A 12,329-nucleotide genomic window follows, 5' to 3' on the forward strand; every position below is an offset into this window, starting at 1 on the left:
CAAATGGTTGCGTCATCCAGATACCATATGTTAACTGGGGATCGAACAGAGTGAGCGATACTGTTAACGCCCAAGGCAAAAAGGACAGGACCCAGGGGATCTCCCTGTTGGACCCCGGTGGCCGAAGAGATGGGAACATCGTCAAACATGAGGATACTCGGAGAAGCGTATGAGAGATGTACAAGGGGATAAGCGAACGGAACCAGTTCGCGACAGCACTCCAGCAGGTGGTCACGTCTGATGGAGTTGAAAGCGTTTGAGACGTCTAGTTTGACCATGATAGCCGACTGGGAAGATTCGATGAGTTCACGGAGAGAATGAACGGCCGCTTCGCAGCCGTTTGGGACACCGACCCCGAGTTGGGCGGGGAGAAACACTTGAGACAAAAAGGGGACAATTGCGTGGCACAGAAGTTTGGCAGAGAGCCTCCGAAAGATATTCCCAACGGCAATGGGTCTCACGCCGTTGTCCTTTTTCCCAAGGGCAGTAAGGTTGGCGGAAAAGAAAATATCACGAGCAAAATCGGGGAGGGAACCGGAGATGAAGCGGTTGCAACTAATTAACTAAGTAATTTTTCCAAGTTCAGAGCCTTCGAAGTGAGCAGAGGATTGCACTCCACGCACATCCTCCCCTTCTTCCTTCTCTTCTTTGGCAATGTAGACCTTCGAGAAGATGCAGTCCAGCCCCTCGCGGACTAAACGTCAGGAAAGGGCTGGATCGGCGAGCATCAAACAAGACACTCTCCAGAGTCCTCTTAAGAACAGCTGTCTTAAGTACCGCTTGTGGTATTTGGTGACCAGTCCTAGCTCGTTTGCAAGGAGGTCATACTTCCTCCTTTTCTCCACTTCCAATGTCTGCAAACGGTCTAGGCACGATCATTTGATATAAGAATCGAATAAATCATATTTTTGATGTTGGGACCAATTAAAACTTAGAAAAGTACAAAAAGTAAATTTGTTTTATAAAATAAGTTCGTAGTTTTAAAAAATAATTTTACTGCATTTAAAAGCAATAAAAAATCAGTTTCCTCATTTTTAGAAACAAAAATTCTAGTCATTTTTGAAGTTTTTAAAAATAAAATATTTTAATATTAAAAAAATATAATTATTTGAATAATTATTAAGGTTATGGGGAACTCAAGGCTTGTGCAGGTTTCAAATGTATCACCAATGGTCGATAAAGACCAACTAAGATCATTTTTTTCTTACATAGGAAGAGTATCCAGAATAAAAATATATCCAGAAAAGTATTTTCTGTTACTTTAAATATTCTGTTAGACCAACCAAAAAACAAGCCTTCAAAGTTGCCTATGTAAAGTTCATGGACGAATCTGAGGCTGTGATGGCTCTCCGACTGACCAAAACAATTCTTTACGACCACTCTATGCGGATTAACCTCATGGCTGACAGTATATCCCCCCTCTAACCAAGATTCGATCCCCACCGAACAAGATGCCTTCAAACTCGCAACTTTGGTCGATCCAACCGCCCGTTGGCCCAACTTTGTCAAAAACACTGTATTTTTACCTCAGTGATTTTCAGGTGATCAAAACAGGTGATTCAATATCCTTGGTGAAGACCCATGACCCACAGCTTGTCAAACTTAGACTCCCTGAATATCCAACTCTCTCCGCCCTCACCGACACTTCCGTGGTGGAGGAAATACGGAGGACTGTCCGTGTGTCCAATTTTAAAGTCCCGGTTTGTAAATTCCGTTTTTTATCGAAAAGGTCGATCGGGATTTGTTTTTGCAGTTTTTTATAAGGGCTGGAGACATTTTCTATGTTAAATTCCAAGAGAAGCCTCAAGTGAGTGCTCTTGTGGAATATCTCCACCAATCTTCTGTTCCGCTGGCTCTTAGTTACAACAAAGTAATATTCGAAGGTCTCCCGATCAGGTTTGTCTTTGTCACCAAAATAGCGTCACTCATTCTAAAATCGCAATTTATAAGAAACCGTCTGATTTTTCTCTGGCAAATTCAAATTCTGAACGTGAATTGTGGTGATGATTTGTAGATTCCAATTCCCCGAGTAATTCCAGTCCAATTCACAAGCACAGTAAACATAGGAAACGTTCACCCAGTCATTCAAAGTTAATTTTGTTTGTGATTGGTAGAAGGCGTCGATCGTCGAGTGGAGGCAGGTCGGGAAAACGGTCGAGTTGTGTGTTTATTGGTAGACACAAGTCATCGAATCACAACAAAGATGTGGATGTATTATAGAAAGACTGTCTTGACAATTTATTGCTCATTTCTTTTATTCTCTTGTTTATTTTTCTCAAGTTGATGTGGGTTAATTACAGATCCACATGATTAGTTAGGCAAAAGTGACTTTCGTTGTTTTTAATTTGGACAAAATTTTGTTTTTTGTTTGTGTTTTAAAGTCAGGTATGAACCATGATGATAACTTGCTGACTCTATCATGTCCAGGAGGGCAGATATTTTGATGTATTAGAAGACCTAATAACACGGAATGAATGTGTCTCGGTAGATTGGAATTCTCAAATAGGACTCGTGATCTTTTGGATTACGGATTCCTAACGGCCAATCAAGTTCTAAGATAATCTGAAAATAATCTGAAATCAGTGGAAATCTAATATTTCGAAAGTTTAGTTAATGTTCAGAGTATGAACAGGAAATCTGAGGACTATCAAATTTGACAAATGGAATGAACTATAGTCTACTGGGATAAATTTTCCGCCTCACATCCAACTTAGTGTGCTCAGAAGGCTAAATCCGCCGCAAAGAAGGCTGAAGATACAAAACTGACAAACTACTTCGGTTTTTCGGATACGTTTTGCGTGTAAACCAGGGGTTCTCAACTTTTTTTATTCGTCGAATTGTCATTACATGCAATTTATTTTTATTTATTTATTGAACCAGAAAACCACTGTCATAGCCAAAAGAAAGAAGAATTCAGGTGATCCCAGCCTCCCTCAGCAGTTCGCGCAGCCTCTCCCGATGTTCCGCCGTTGTCCCGACGCATTTTCGGTACGGACGGGGATTTTCAGGACGAACCTCTCGTAGATGGATTGCAGATGACTTTATGATGTTGTTCCAGGCTTTTGGGATAATCTCTTTATCGGAAAAAGTATTTAGCAGGTTTGCCGCTTTCAACCGAATTTTGTCGATTTTTGATTGATTGTTTGCACTTAAGTTTGTTCCCCAGATTCCGCACGCATAGCCAATCGTAGGTTCCAAGTATTGATTATATATGTTGTTTAGGCCATATAGGCCTTTGCATTCTCCTGCGTTCTTCAGGAAGGCATTCAGGAAGTTAATCTTTCTTGCACCCGCCATAACTACATTTTCGACGTGGGTTGAAAAGGTTAGAAAGGTGTCGAATGTAACTCCAAGTATAATTTCCCCGTCTAACTTAGCTTCAATTGAGACTTTCCCAAGCCTTCTGTTTTTCGTAAACAGAGTCAAAATAGATTTTTCCGGACTTGCCTCCAGTTCGTTTTTATATTGCCATGAAATCAGATTGTTGAGGACAACGATCTGTTATTAATATATGCAGACGATATTCCTGTATTCTATCCGTTGCTTTTATTATGCTCACATCCCTTGATGCGACGATAATATCGTCTGCATATATTAATAACAGATCGTTGTCCCCTTCTGGCTGTGGAATGTCGTTCATCATGAGATTGAATAAAAGTGGAGATAATGGAGAACCCTGAGGGACCCCATTTGGTAATAGTCTCGATATGGAAGATCTGTTTCCACAGCAAGCCCTTCCCCGACGGCCGCTCAGGAAATTCCCAAGCCATAGTTTTAGATTCGTATCAATATTTGAGGAATAGATCTTTTGTGTGAGTATTTTCCTTGGCACCGAATCGAAAGCCTTCTTTATGTCGATCGAGCAGACAATGGATTTTTCCTGTTTAGGTTTCTTGTTTAGACCGTCTGATATAAACTTCATTAAAGCATTTAGGTGTGTACAGTTGATCGCCCCTCTTTGAATCCATGTTGGAAACTGACTTCTGGGAGGAGGGAGCGAATCAAAGTCATCACCATTCTCTCTGAATGCACGACAGTTTCCATAATGTTGGAATGCAATGAATATCTGCTTTTTAGTTTTAGGAGGTACACAGATTACAACTCGGTTTGAACACCCACAAAACACTAATTATTTATTCAAAATATTATTTCTTAGTTCATTCATCTCTTCACTGACTTCAAGTTCTCCGCTTCTAAGCTGCTGACAAGCACTCTCTACAAATAAAAAAAAGTTACCCTAACACATAAGAGCACATTCGTGGGGTGTAATACACTTGCTGACATACGATACACCACCCCTTTATACCGCCCTGAAATCAGCAAAGTCATCTCATTCACAATATTAACAGGAGAGACACTTCTCCCACAAACACGGCAGCCTCACTTTACCTTGTCTCTAGTAATTATCTCGGCTCTATTCTTTAGGACGACTTCTTTATATACAAATACATTCAGACAACCTTTCTATCTCATCGTTCAACTTTGAGGTATCCAGTCCGAACTGGTTGTGAAGCAACTTCCTGACAACTCAATCAAAGTCCTCCTAGGTGTTTTACACTACTCTACAAACCTTCTTTTCAGTGTAGTATATCGAAACAAAGTCATTTCTCAGTGATAATCGGAGAAGTCATAATGGATAGAAGAATACTTCACGGTGATTCCTTATCACCCCAAATCTTTGTCGATATTGCTGAATCCTCCTATATTTTACCGCACGGAAATAACTCACCGAGAACCGAGGAGTTTGTGTTTCTCATACAAGACCGTAATCTATCTTCGACAATGCTGGAACATTGTCACTGTAACTCAGTCAGGAAGACAGTTGATCACTCTGCAACAAGGTGTGGTAAATGCTAAATAGTGACTACTTACGAAGACACAACGAGGTAGTAAAGTGTATACATTCTATTTATGCAGGGAGTATGTAATCCAAGAGGTTGAAAACCCTCTCTGTTCAGTTAGTGGCTCGAATAACTCTTTGGAGATTCGCGTTGAACGAAAATAAGTACGAATATGAAGGTCGAGAATAACAAGCCGGACATCTTCATACTCAACAAAATGAGGGACACAATCACGATTATGGAGATTGGGATCGCCTCTCAAAAAGGCCTGAGACAACCTGAGGTGAAAAAGATCCATAAGTACGATTTTCTGCTAGTGAACTAAGAGTAATCTACAACCATGGGAAAATGTTGTGAGTAAATTTTATAAACATCACTGCGACTTAATCTTCCTCTAAGGACCCATACATGCCTACATTCAGTCGGTGTTAATCCAGAAAACATTGAACATAAGTTTGGAATAATCCCACCGGAAGAATGTCAAAGGCCTCGGTTTACAAAATAAACAACGGAGTTTGTCAAATGTGGCCATTGAGTCGGACTTGAAATCGGCAACCGAAGAGGCCGCCCCTGTGAGATGGATACCCTGATTGGCTTTGACTCGAAAAGGAGAATTTACTAAAAACAGACGCATTAATTAAAAACAAAAACTAATTTTATTGTGACTTTAATTTTATATTATTATCACAAACCAATGTGTGCTTTTACTGCTTGTTTAGGGCAATTAAATTTAATTTTATGGAGAAGATTATCCTCGACATTATACAGACGAGAGTTGATAAACAACAATCCCAGGTACATCATGCACACCCCGATTATAAGAAACCTAGAAATGATGGGAATTGCTCACAAAGCAGGAGGTTGGGAACTGCAGGCGGATAGCAAAGGCTACTGGCATAAGTAAAAAATGCATGTTTAAGCATTCGTAGAATCCGATTAACTATTTCCAGACGAGACACAGTCGCCGAAGTACTCCACCACGGTCGGTGTGTGATATCAGCCTCCACTCAAGAGAGTGCCATTAGTTCGCAGATTGAAAGTCGCACGAACATCCACGCAGTATCCGTTATTGCCCAAGTGCTTGTACTCCGTTGTCTACAAAGTGGACTGTACTGTGCGCATGCCTCTATTCGCCCCAAAACTCCCAAAGTTAGTATCAGACTGAATATGTAGAATGTCATGTTTATGAACGAACTTAAAAAAGGAGGACTTTTATTGTCAGAGCCTAAGCCGTTTGTTCCTGACAGAATTCCTGGCATTGACTCGACTAAATCTCCTACTACTCCACCTGTCGACGGGCCGTACAGTCGGTGGGGTACTCTGATCTCCGAGAGCATGCAGAACCGAATGAGGAAATCCAAATTCCGTAGAACAAAAAGAACTCGTTCCATTCTGGAGAATCGGAATGTGGCCGATATTCAGGCAGTTCCATATCCTACTTTTATTGCTCAACATAATAAAAGTCTTTAATGGCGATTAGAATGCGTGAAACTATGTTTTAATAAAATAAATAAACTATTTCTGGCGAATATTTTTTCTTGTCACTGGTCAGGGAAAGGTGACTATCACTGGGACCAGCTTTTCTCCATGACAATATTTTCGTGAATCTACAGACTGATGAGCATAAGTAACTCTCGTCGATAATCTATTTCGATAACCAAAATGCAAATCGTGGTATTTACTAATATAAATAGTCACAACTTGAAATGAAAATTGTAAAATAAATTAGTTAAAATGATATCTGAATAGACAACGAATCAAAATAGTTGTTTTGTCATAGTAAAACTATTGCCATAGTATTTAAATTATTTGAGTGACATTTATTAAGGAATTGAATGCCTTCCGCAGGAGGAATTGCACCACCCACAATCATAGCGATGAATTCGAGAGGAGTAGTCTCCGGAAATAAAATAACTTCGAGTACTTACATAGAAATAACAACAGGCATATTCTCAATTGCATTAGCACACAGAGAGTTATGGATGCAGAATCTACTTCACTACAGATGGAACTAAACCACAGCCTTTATACTCGACTGCAGGTGTCAAAAATACTACTCACAAATACACTGCTCCTTTCACAATGAGGATGGGAAATAGGATTCTAAAAGCTGTCGCTGTAAACAAGTAATTGATGAATTAAATTCTCAAGAAAAGACAAGCGGGAGAGCTCGATAGTGACTCGAAATTACAAAGTCGTGGAATCAAAATCTGAAGAAAACTCGTCGAATTCTGATTTGAGCATCTCAGATTCGGACGATTATATGTTTATTCATAAAAGACAGCCTTACAAAAAAGTAGTATCGTGTTTTTGTATTATCAAATAAACTTTAATGATTTATCATGATAACTAATTCAAGTACTTGGAGCGAGACAAAGAAAATGCCAAATTGAGTGACGTCAATCCTCAAAGCAAACAAATGGCCAATTATACAACCCATCGACCTGAAAAATGTATTCTTCAATTAGTTTGTACTTCTAGTTAACAAAACATTTACAAATCCAGACGTTCCCTACAATTCAATCAACTACAGCGGGACCCAAATAAATATATGGGGGTCAACTCCTCAAAGTGCCATTGAAGAACTTTCACGTGGTTTATCAAGAAACTTAAATAAAAATCAGCAAATGTTTGGGCCTAATCAATCGGGGAATTACAATGGATATTTAACTGAGGAGATGCTGAAGGTATCCATTGCATAGTTAACAAATTGATAGAAAGCTGAAAATAGACAACTTCTGACAGTTGGAGACTTGAAGAATGCAATAAGACAGTGTTCTCCCAGAATTGAAGAAGTTCAGGAAACAATTCCCATTGAATATAAAAAAATATCCGATCCAATTATTTCCAACAAAAGTCCGGGAAACGGTAGAAAATAACTATAAAACACGTTTTGTAGGCGATTGGAGAGGCCAGCTCACGCACATATATGCACATTTGACGACACGTGCAAAAAAAGATCACGAATTTTTGCAAGATCTTAGTTATTCCAAATTTGGGAAGGTTCGATAAATCCGCTCACATAAAGGTCACCGATGCTGAACTGGTAAGCACAGAAGATGGTTATCACCTTCTGTTTATCTTGAAAATGCCGGTTAATCAAACTAGTTGATAATTATGAGTAGACATTAAAAAAACAACGGACAAAAAACCTGTCGAAAAGGATATACCCCGAAAAAAGTCACAAAAAATAACAGAAGCAAATTCTCCAATAAAACCTACAGGTTACAAAAATGCATAATTCTGAACTTTCAGCTACACAACCTAAAAAACAAGTTCCCAAAAATGTGGACCCTTACTACATGAATGAAAATTACGAGGTGATAGGACTTTGTTTTACTGAGTGTTAATAGCAATCAGGGACTGTGGTAGGTGTCGACGACTTTGACGCGGATCTGGATGCCTCAATATTGCGAAAGGCGATGAAAGGAATCGGTTTGATGACATTCTCATAAACAAAGGAACCGACGAGAAAAGTTTAATAAACATTTTATGCACTCGTACAAATATTCAGCGACAAAAAATAGCTTTCGCCTACAAATCAAGTTACGGTCGGGTAATTGTCGACTTGTTATTAAAGGATCTGAAAAATGATGTTCAGGGAGAGACTAGTGGGAACTTCCGAGTTGTTTTGCTGGCCTTATTAGAAGAACCAGTTGATTATGACGCCAAGCAGCTCAATAAGGCGATTAAAGTCTAAAACTGTAAAGAATGTTTTGACAGGGACTGGGAACAGACGAGGATGTTCTGATAGAGATTATATGCACGCGGACTTGTCAGCAACTTGAGGCTATCAAGAAGGCATATGAAAACTGTACAACGACATATTCTCACTTCGCAGTGTACAAAAGGACATTGGAAAAAGATGTCATGGATGACACGAGCGGAGACTTTAGAAGAATTATGGTCTCACTCTTACAAAATTCTCGGGATACAGGAGATACTTACGATTTGTAGTGAATGTCTATATTTTCCCAGAAATAAAGTCAAGGAAGACGTGACGGTTCTTCAAAAAGCAGGGACAGGGAAGTGGGGGACAGACGAATCTGTCTTTAACAAAATCATTGCGAACCGATCCTTTGCATATTTGCGAGCACTGTTTCAGGAATATCTTAAACAAACTGGGCAAGAATTTGAAGATGTTCTGAAAAAGGAAATGAGTGGAGATTTACTCCAAGCATTTCTTGCCATTGGTCCAAAATAGTATTTATTCGCAGTTCGGTGTATAAACGACAAGCCAGGATATTATGCAAAAAAGTTGTCTGATTCGATGAAGGGACTTGGGACCAAAGACGAGACTCTGATTCGGAGCATAGTATCGCGATGTGAAGTGGATTTAGTACAAATTAAGGAAAAGTACCACACACTAACAAATAAAACACTTTTGTTGTCTGTCAAAGTTATTTTTATATTTTATTGGACCAGAGCGAGACGAGTGGGGATTACCAGACTGCTCTCTTGACATTGATAGGAAAGTAATATTTTCGATAATTCAACTAACACTTTGAATTAATAAATATTATTTACACCCTCCTCTACTTTCGATTAAAGGATTAGTATTATTGGAAAAAGTAACTTATATGCCACAATTATCTTTTTTCATAATATAATGAGCAAATGTTGTCCTGGACTTGTCATCCCCACGACTGCATTTACACAACTTTCCACTGTTAGCACAGGACACGTGTAAAGGGTGGTGACAATTTTTACACTTTTTCACTAACCGATGACACGGCGAGTACTTGGGATTCTGACGAGGCAGTAAGAGAAATCCGTTCCCTTGCATTCAAGCAGATTCCGCAAATAAATCCACGCTGAGCACACACATGACACTGACTTACGTGGGATGAGCACATTTTGACAGCCTGTCGTATCCTGGAAAGAATTCTCCCACTTTTGACGTCATTGAAATCCTAATTAATAACAAGTTAAACCAACATTCACGGAAAATGTGTAAGGATTATAAAAGTAATACTCGGCAGGTCCCATCATTGACTTAATCCGGGAGGTTGTCTTTTCGTCACAGGCAGACACACATTGATACAAACCAGACAGTTTCACTCGAAGAGACTACAATTAAGCAACTGAATACCACGACTTTTCGCAGCTCGTCCACATGTTCGATTAACAGTGGGTTTAACTCGTTTATAATATAAACTGGGTCGGAGGCGTTTTCCTGGAGATATTTTGCTGCGTATTTGGAGACTAGATAGTCAGCAGCTCCCAATGAACCAGTGTAGAGACTCAAATCCCAATTGTAGACAATTCTGGCTGGAATCGAATATTTTTTGTGAGAAATGCATTCCGAACAGTAATAATGGGCGTCAAAAGCACATTTGATAAGATTGTGGAATGCAGACTCTACTTTATCAGAGACAAAACAAACCGATGTACTGACATTTCTTACACCCGCGACAACAAACATTCGGATAGCCAAAGCCCATTTCCTGTGCGATTGCAAACCTCAAAAAATCAAAGTGCGTATTCACCGTCTAGCAATGTTAATTTATCGAATAACTTACAAAAGGTCCACTAAGATATCTAAAATAGTTAAAATGTAAAAATACGTCGAATTGTCAGGACTCGGCCGGCCTCCCGCTTCACTCACCTCCTCCTTCTTGTCAGAAATTACATCGACACATTTCTCCAGATCAAAAGTCGAGTCCTGATTTGTTTCCGTAAAAATGTCCTCCTGAGTGAGGTTTTCATTTTTTAAATAAAGTTGAAGTTCGTCAGATTTCACAGAAATCGACTTTTCTATTAGCGAATGAGACGTCGAAGGAGAGACCAGTTCCGGCTCCGTTCTGAAATATTCCTCAGTCGTGTCATTAACAGTGACTGAACTCTCAAACTCGGTGGGGTGATATTCTTTACTAGTAGAATCTTCGTGACTTGTATCACTTGGTATTTCCTTTTCCTCTATCTCGAAATGCGATTCCGACTGTTTTTCAAAACTAGTCTTTTGAGAGGAAGCAGTTTTCATTGAACTGTGCTCCTCAAATGATAAGGAATCTTCATTTTTTGTCGGAATTATTTTCATTAAACTGTGCTCCTCAAAGGATAAAGAATCCTCATTTTTTGTCGGAACTGTTTTCACTGAACTATGGTCCTTGGAGGATAAGGAATCCTCTATTTTTGTCGGAATTGTTTTCATTAAACTGTGCTTCTCAAAGGATGAGGAATCATCTATATTTGTCGGAATTGTTTTCATTAAACTGTGTTCCTCGGAGGATAAGAAATCCTCATTTTTCGTTGGAATTGTTTTCAGTAAACTATGTTCCTCGGAGGATAAGAAATCCTCATTTTTCGTTGGAATTGTTTTCAGTAAACTGTGTTCCTCGGAGGATAAGGAATCCTCATTTTTTGTCGGAATTGTTTTCATTGAACTATGCTCCTTGGAGGATAAAGAATCCTCATTTTTCGTCGGAATTGTTTTCATTGAACTGTGTTCCTCGGAGGATAAAGGATCCTCATTTTTCGTCGGAATTGTTTTTATTGAACTATGCTCCTCAAAGGATAAGAAATTTTCATTTTTTGTCGGAATTGTTTTCATTGAACTGTGTTCCTCGGAGGATAAGGAATCCTCATGTATTGTCGGAATTGTTTTCAGTAAATTATGTTCCTCGGAGGATAAAGAATCCTCATTTTTTGTCGGAATTGTTTTCATTAAACTGTGTTCCTCAAACGATAAGGAATCCTCACTTTTTGTCGGGTTTGCATCAAAAATAGACATACCAGTAGCCTTTTCCACAACCCCGTAATTTGCGTGACTCAATAAATCTTCATGCCTCGTCTGCTCGAAAGAATTAAGCAGCTCCTGAGATTTGAAAATTGAATTTCTAAACAACCCCTTCTATCACTTTTTGAAACCTTTCTATTTGAAAAGTTTCATGCAAACACACAGAATGTCTTCTAATGAAGTCTCTTGTGGGTAATTTTTCCGTTCTCGGCACTGCCACGGACTTGGTCAGATTAATCAGACTTTCTTCAGACTCTTCGCAAAGATCAATGACACGACTAGTCGGAGTTCCCGTGAGTGACTGGCTGCTTTCCGGAGACCCCATTTCTTCCACGTGAGGCGAGGCATGTTCCAACTCGGGTTCACTTTTATTAGGCAAATCGGAAGTTATGAGTGACTGATGGGACTGGGAGTGAAGGGCCTTCACCTCACAATCTGCGATTAGACAGGACGACCGAACTTTGAGAGTCGAATATGCCAAATCGCAGAAAATCAGTAATAAAGTTGTCCCACACGTCAAACATGGAGTTGTTGACGGAAAGAGAGAACCTGATTTGATTTAATGCTAGCGATTAAATTAGACTGGTCACATATCAGGTGTTCCATCATCGTGTTAGAATAGTCGGGATTTGCCATGAGGGCCGTCGAGTTGTAGAATTCTCTTGGAATGTACACGAATAATACCTTAATAATCTTTCGTCGAGAATAATGTGCTGGATGTAGCAGTTCGTGGTCTGCTCGTTTAGGGA

At 39.5% G+C, this 12,329-nt stretch overlaps 2 long non-coding RNA genes and 1 pseudogene across 2 annotated transcripts; all 3 read left to right on the forward strand.

The window, feature by feature from the left end:
* Positions 1–7,328: 7,328 nt before the first annotated feature.
* On the forward strand, positions 7,329–7,845 carry LOC115228774. The gene is made up of 3 exons (XR_003883256.1): positions 7,329–7,528; positions 7,559–7,709; positions 7,741–7,845. It is a non-coding gene; the product is annotated as an uncharacterized LOC115228774 (long non-coding RNA).
* A 120-nt stretch (positions 7,846–7,965) lies between these two features.
* LOC115228773 lies at positions 7,966–8,277 on the forward strand. The gene is made up of 3 exons (XR_003883255.1): positions 7,966–8,065; positions 8,097–8,161; positions 8,195–8,277. It is a non-coding gene; the product is annotated as an uncharacterized LOC115228773 (long non-coding RNA).
* Positions 8,278–8,503: 226 nt separating this feature from the next.
* LOC118761254 lies at positions 8,504–9,303 on the forward strand (annotated as a pseudogene).
* Positions 9,304–12,329: the final 3,026 nt, after the last annotated feature.

This window comes from Octopus sinensis, unplaced genomic scaffold (assembly GCF_006345805.1).
Source record: "Octopus sinensis unplaced genomic scaffold, ASM634580v1 Contig10970, whole genome shotgun sequence".
Classification (NCBI taxonomy): domain Eukaryota; kingdom Metazoa; phylum Mollusca; class Cephalopoda; order Octopoda; family Octopodidae; genus Octopus; species Octopus sinensis.